Source organism: Varroa destructor, unplaced genomic scaffold, assembly GCF_002443255.2.
Source record: "Varroa destructor unplaced genomic scaffold, Vdes_3.0 BEIS01000007.1, whole genome shotgun sequence".
NCBI classification, from domain to species: Eukaryota; Metazoa; Arthropoda; class Arachnida; order Mesostigmata; family Varroidae; genus Varroa; species Varroa destructor.
Window position 1 is genome coordinate 2,735,875 of NW_019211460.1, and position 6,364 is coordinate 2,742,238.

General features: G+C 39.0%; 1 protein-coding gene and 1 long non-coding RNA gene across 3 annotated transcripts in view; one reads left to right on the forward strand and one right to left on the reverse strand.

Moving 5' to 3' along the window:
- Window positions 1-679: 679 nt before the first annotated feature.
- Window positions 680-6,364, reverse strand: part of LOC147754192 (uncharacterized) — a 6,274-nt gene continuing 589 nt past the window's right edge. Inside the window, exons 2-3 of one of the 2 annotated variants that reach the window (XR_015317862.1) lie at window positions 5,446-5,670; window positions 680-1,892 (exon numbers count right to left, since the gene is read on the reverse strand). This is a non-coding gene — a long non-coding RNA (uncharacterized LOC147754192). Of the gene's footprint in view, window positions 1,893-5,445; window positions 5,832-6,364 lie in introns of both variants that reach the window. The other variant, XR_015317863.1, reaches the window with a different exon arrangement.
- Window positions 5,791-6,364, forward strand: part of LOC111254391 (uncharacterized) — an 11,679-nt gene continuing 11,105 nt past the window's right edge. The window contains exon 1 of the mRNA XM_022815161.2: window positions 5,791-5,932. The gene's annotated coding sequence lies outside the window, so the exon portion shown is untranslated. The remainder of the gene's footprint in view (window positions 5,933-6,364) is intronic.

Sequence of the window (6,364 nt, forward strand, 5' to 3'; positions counted from 1 at the left end):
ATATAAGGAAAAATGTAAAACTATTTCAATTAGTTTCTCTAATTCATGTTTTTCTAATCTCTAAAACTTTGTTTAAAAAGAATGAACCGCTAATTGGTTTATATTTCATATTTCTACTTATCTACTTGAAAACCAGCGAACCGTATTCATGTTAAAAATAGGATATTATCAAAACAATATAAAATACGTGTGGAATTAGATTAAGATTTTGTTATAGATCCGAGGAGAAATTCTAAACAACAAAAATTGTATACACATAGATTGTATGTGAGGTGAAATAAGTTGGTAAGTTGAAAGCTTAGCGGTATACAGAAAGCATGCATGTGATCTGCTTGGCATTTTGCAGTGATTAGTTATTAATTAGTAAATATATACTTTATATTTTATACTTTAGAAAAATAAATATCATAAATATGTATCTTATTCTCCCTACGTGCGAAGATGTGTTAGCCCTACTTATCTCTAGCCCAGCAAGAGGTATATCAATGGCCAAATATAAAAGCTTGGCTGGTGACGATTATTCAGTTTTGTCCTGATTAATGTGTAAGTCCGTATAAAGCCTAAAGATACTTCATTCTGTCATATTCCGGTTCAGAACCTTGTAGTTTCAGTATATGCACCTACATTGCAATTCACTGTAACAGTAAACTTGTCATATAATCTTGTATAACACCAAAAAGACTGGCGCAGGTTTCATTTATTTACATTCGATTAATGTATAGCAGAAACAAGCGACTTAAAACTGGATCAACTGGTCTGGTTAATACTGATAATCCTAACCTTAATAGATAAATTCTTCGAGTTGGACCCTTGCAAATGCTTCAAATTCAAAGGTATTTTATTGATATTTCGTACCTTATTAACCACGTTATTTCTATTTTATAGATGTAGAGATGTAAGCATATATATATGCAAATGTATACACATTGGTACCCAGCCAATATGTGCCAGATCACATCTTTAATGGCATTAGGATTGAATACATTTCATCGCGCAAAGACAGTTGGTAATATATATTTACAGTCTGCAGCTGTTACAATGGCCAAAACTCATTCTCTCCACTATCAGTACTGAAGATCTTAAAAGCTATATCTCTAATAATCAGTATTTGACTGTTAACTTATTATACGCGACCGGTGTTGTTCTTAAGCATAATATTAGATTATTCTGACTGAGTTAGTCAGCAGGTCGAAAAACTGAACACTAAATACTCCCATCAAAGACTTACCAATTTACGACTTGTAATGAAAGAATAATAAATTTAGGTTTAAACAGTTTAAATTCAAGGGCAAAAAGAAACGTTTAATATACAGTTCCTCTTTCTCGGAAAGAAGGCGTTGTTCGAATTCGCTAAAAATTTGCGCAATAAAATTAAGAGATACTGGGTAGGTGATTATATCTCAAGACTTCAAGCACACACAGCAGCTTTTCATATCTAATAATGGTGTTCTTCAAACGGACTTGTTGCTATGGATTTTTTGCAAATGAGTACACCATATATTTTATTTCGTAGTTACAGTTTCACAGCTCGTTGAGTGCATTGAGAAGCCCCAGATTTCGCCAACAGGAAGCGCATTGCCCATGCTTTGTTTCGATTAAAAACTACCATCATTATAGCACTGAATTCTCGCGGTTGAATTACAGAAATCTAGTTACCTATCCTGTAATCTTTGACCTCCGAGTTTCCGTTCTCGCACCCTTAATAAACTGTTGTCTCGCGAAAGGCCTGCTTGTGTAGTGTTTTTACTACTATCCGTTGGGTCACGTCAGTGCTCTTTCATTTGAGAAAGATAACTATGTAAGCATTCATTTTCAGCAGTAATCAACACCTTTGCCTCTAAGCGCGTTTTCCTCCATGACCTTCTGCATTACTCGCCAGACCTCGTCGCCTGCTAATGGTGCAGAGTTTAATGGTTAGTCAAATTTTTCGACCCACTAAATAGCTTCTGACAATCCAACATTTAATTAAGCGAATTAGTTAATTTAAAAATATATTAGTAGAAGAACGTTATTCGTAACATAGTTGCATAACTTTTTAAATATGCTGAATATGGCTGCAAAGTTGATCCGCTAGATCAGCCAATTGCATCTCGGGACGTAAAATCAGTATTCGAAGACAATATTACATTCATGTTTTCCTTTTCAAACAAAAATTTAAATGTTTAGCCTTTAAATGTTTAGCTGAAAAGTCACTTAGGGCAAGCTTTGGCGACCAACTCAACTATATGAGCATACCGGATTTCACTGGCCCTTGGACCCACTGTTGCGATCTCTAATCTATTAAGGCCGACCAGACAGTGTGTCCTACTGGAAAATATACAAATGTCCTCTTACGCTTAAATTATAATTTATTAAGTTATTTAAAGTACCTTACGTGTGCTTACGTTTACGGAGGAGAAAGTGAACATATAAATTAACCGTTAAACTCTTTCACTTTCTCCTCCTTTGATATCTACGAATTGAACTACATTGGAGATGGAGATACCTCCGACGTTAAAGTAGTGTTTCGTTAGCCGGCCATTTTCCCTTCTTTGCTAGTCGCTCAATCCTTTCAAACTAGCTTTTTTGGGTCTTTCATTTTCAAATGCCAATAAGCGCTTATTAGAACCAGCACACATTTCGGCCAAGTTCATGACCACTGCGTCTATGTCGGCTGCCTATCCACCGCTGCTACCGCTTCATAGTGCATTGATGTTGGCTGTATTATTAGCAATCAGATACGAGCGCTTAGAAGTCACTTTTTAAAAGAATTTGTGTAATACTATTAATGTATAACCAGGCGCCACTCTGGCAAAACCTATTTTATATGGGTTGAATGTGGGACTAACTTCATCGGTTAGATTTATTTCTGCCCCAACTAATTCTCAATTCTTCCTCTATACTTTACGCCAAATCAGCCTAAATCTCACACTGGTAGGAAGGAGCGACGTGGGCCCCCGGATTAACAGACAGAAGTCTCTTCAATCAGGTTCCCACGTAGAGAAATCGCTTTTTTTACCTGAAATACTCATTCTTTTTTGTTTGCTCGTTTTGTTTGGGTCTGAGCTTCATTCAAGGGCGAAATTCTATTCATTAGGCAGAGAAGTTACAACCAATTTCCTGAGGAAACGTTCGTTGAATTCCTGTTAAAATGCATCCCAATTGTCAGCTCCGGCTCGAGCTTCTAGATTATCTCACATTAAACTCAGACCATATAAATAGATCCCTTATATATATATATATATATATATATATATATATATATATACGGCCTTATACGCTAGGGGACAACAACGAAGAGTCACCGATAATCAGCGGGGGTGCGTCTGAGTAATGTAGATTCTCGACTTGTCGTATCGACGGGGAATGTCGAGAACGGAGCCATGATTGCCCGCGTCACGAGGGCACGCCAGTTTTGTGTAGACATATGGTCTTGTACCTCGTGACAGCTAAAACGGTCAATCCCCTACGCCAGCACCTCCACACGTCACGGAAGCTGCTGCCGAGGGTTGAGCCTTGGTGAAGCGCCGAGAACAAAATTACCATAAATGTATTCTTAATTCCACCCAACTGTGAGTCGTTACACCCTACCGCCAGCGAGTTAATCATCAGTCTTCAGCAGTCAAACCTCGTTATTGTTGCAATGTATAAATATAGGTATACGATTGGCGGGTTGTAACTTGGCGGCAGCGCTGTTGACTCTAAGCGATTTGGTTGATGCCTTTTAACGCGATAAATTCAAAGGCTCGAACATTATAAGCAGCTTCATCGGCTACTTCCAACGCGCGACAAGAAACCATAAAGCTTGAGCATCATGACAACGATGGTCGGAAAACCGATATCGTATGATAACAAAGGAGGACCTGGAAGGACCCATTTTAGCAAGTTTACGGGATTTCAACCTAGCCATACATCGAAGTACCATGTGTTGACTCACAGGCGGATATGTGTATGTGTCTTGTAAATTAAAAGCCTTCGTTGCAGAATCTATCTCGCCAGCAACCCTTCGAAAGAGGAATTTTCACTGAAGGCAGCTGAAATGCGCAATTAGCCTTCACAAAAAGGTCATCTGACCGCCTTCAAGGTTGGTCGCGAATTCAGGCGCAGTGCTTTATGAATAAGAACATCTAGTTTACAATTCGAAAACCCTTCACCTGCCTGGAAACTGTATACAACAAGCAAATGAGGCTGGTCCATGCACCTAAAATATCACTAATCCACCAAATGTAGGGGAACATTCGATGAATCAAGAGCCCCGAAATTACAGACTATGAAGGTTTCTCTCTGGGCAGTATCCAAGGAACAAAATTTTACTAAAATGTATTACCGACCATTTGAAGCAGCGGCAATTCCTTAGAGTCGAGATCTGTAACGCGGTCCATTCGCGTTGCTTCAAACTAATTTTTAGGATCGGTTGTTAGAGAGGTCGCGCCTGAACAGAAATGAAGTTCAGCACTCACAATAGATGTAAGCAGACGCTGGTCGTGGGAGAAAGGCCATCGTGTCCAACAGCGTTGACCAAGTATAACGATAAGGATTTTTCAATAACATTGCCCTCGATGTTTACAGCAGAGCTTGACAGAATCGGTTATGATTAGCTGACTACGCAACGAACGTTGTTAACTTCTGACGGGCATATATGTCGGCCATCGTTGCTCTGATAGTAGAGCTTTTTGATCTATTTTCTTAGCTTCTATCGCGCTTTAGAGGGCTTCGAGTAAGCCACTAATGGTGCTTCATTTATGATGCTTTTTGCTTTATTGTTGGACTATGATAGTGCGTTGCAATAAATTCTATGTTTGTGCTGCGCAAAACTATCGAAGCAAGAATACAGACTAAGAATCGTTGATAAATTCTCTACTCTAACTGTTATTATAGATGTTACAATTTTAATTATATTTCCTACGTAGTTTGATTTTACGATACATCTTACGTACGGTACGGACACTGTGAGGCAGTCGTGATACCACATTTCTATTAGTCTAAAAACTCTGGCGAAATCGTGGGTATATCCGTCCATCTAGAGATCGGGCTAATTCAGAAATTTTGTGTAGCGCAGCTCATATGTAATATCATGTATTGGAAAAGCATACGTTTCCTTTTCATACAAGTTCGAGAGGCGACGGTCACTCAGTCTAAATATCAATAATATTAATAATTTACTTAATAGAAAAGGAAGTAAGTTTATATTTATTCCAAAATAAAATGAATTAGAAAACGGATCCCATGTTTGACATTTTGCACGTGTATACATACGCTACATACGTCAGGTATATACACAGGCTAAAGGGGAACAATACTCTCTCATGCTTCCCACTCAAACAACCCAAACCTTTTTCATTGGCTCAAAAATTGATCTGTTCCCTTAAATACAGCGAAGTCAGGAGCATTAGCATTAGTTTCTCCTATGTTTTTGACATATACCTACATATTGATATATAGGCGAATACCGTAGTGGATAATTACCACCGCCGTCGTGTGCACCAGCTTTACCCCCGTCACCCACGGAGCTGCCCCTTACACACACGACCTACTCGTGGACTCAAATGGAGTCTCACAGTTAGCAGCCCTCGCGCTCCTAGCCGCCATTTTGGAAGAGTGTTCCTTGTTCCTGAGACGAACGCACAACGTGAATGCAAGTACTGCACCGTCGCTCGCTGCTCGCCGGAGCCGAGTTGTCAGAGTTCGAAACTGTCGGAGAGAACAACGAGACCGAGGGCTGAAAAATCGAGCAAGCAACAGACGGGCTCCTTGGGAGTCTTAAGAGCAGTGCAAAAGACTGGAGTATATGAAACAAGAGTAGTGACGGAAAGTGATCAGGCGATTGCCTCATTGTGATAGCAAATTGGCAACTTGATCCGAAGGAACGACCGCGACAGCAACCACAGCAGCAAAATCAAAATAATTATCTTAGTATCATCCATCGCCTTCTGTAGAAGCGAACCGACCAGAGGTGAGTACGCGCAGTTCGTACAAATATCTATACGTATATATATACACCATATGCGTTATGTAAGTTTTGTGGTACATGTCCTTAAATTGGGCATTTCAGGACAACGCCTAAAATCACCGATTAGTAACATACAGGATCTAAGACTCACGATACGTAAAGACGAGAGTTAGTAGCATCATTTTTCTATATCTTGTACCATCATAGCAAACATATAACATTATTATTTTGTGAGCATGCGGAACACCAGTTTTTATATACGGCCGTACGCCGTTATATTCGAGTGATGATGGCGTGTCTGTTCTTATGATATAATTTAATATTTCTTCCATTTCACCACATATGTATATATATATATATTTGTGGTGAACAACATAGACATTTTTATTGTTCTAACTCTAAAACTATCACTTGTAGACGCTATACATTATGTAA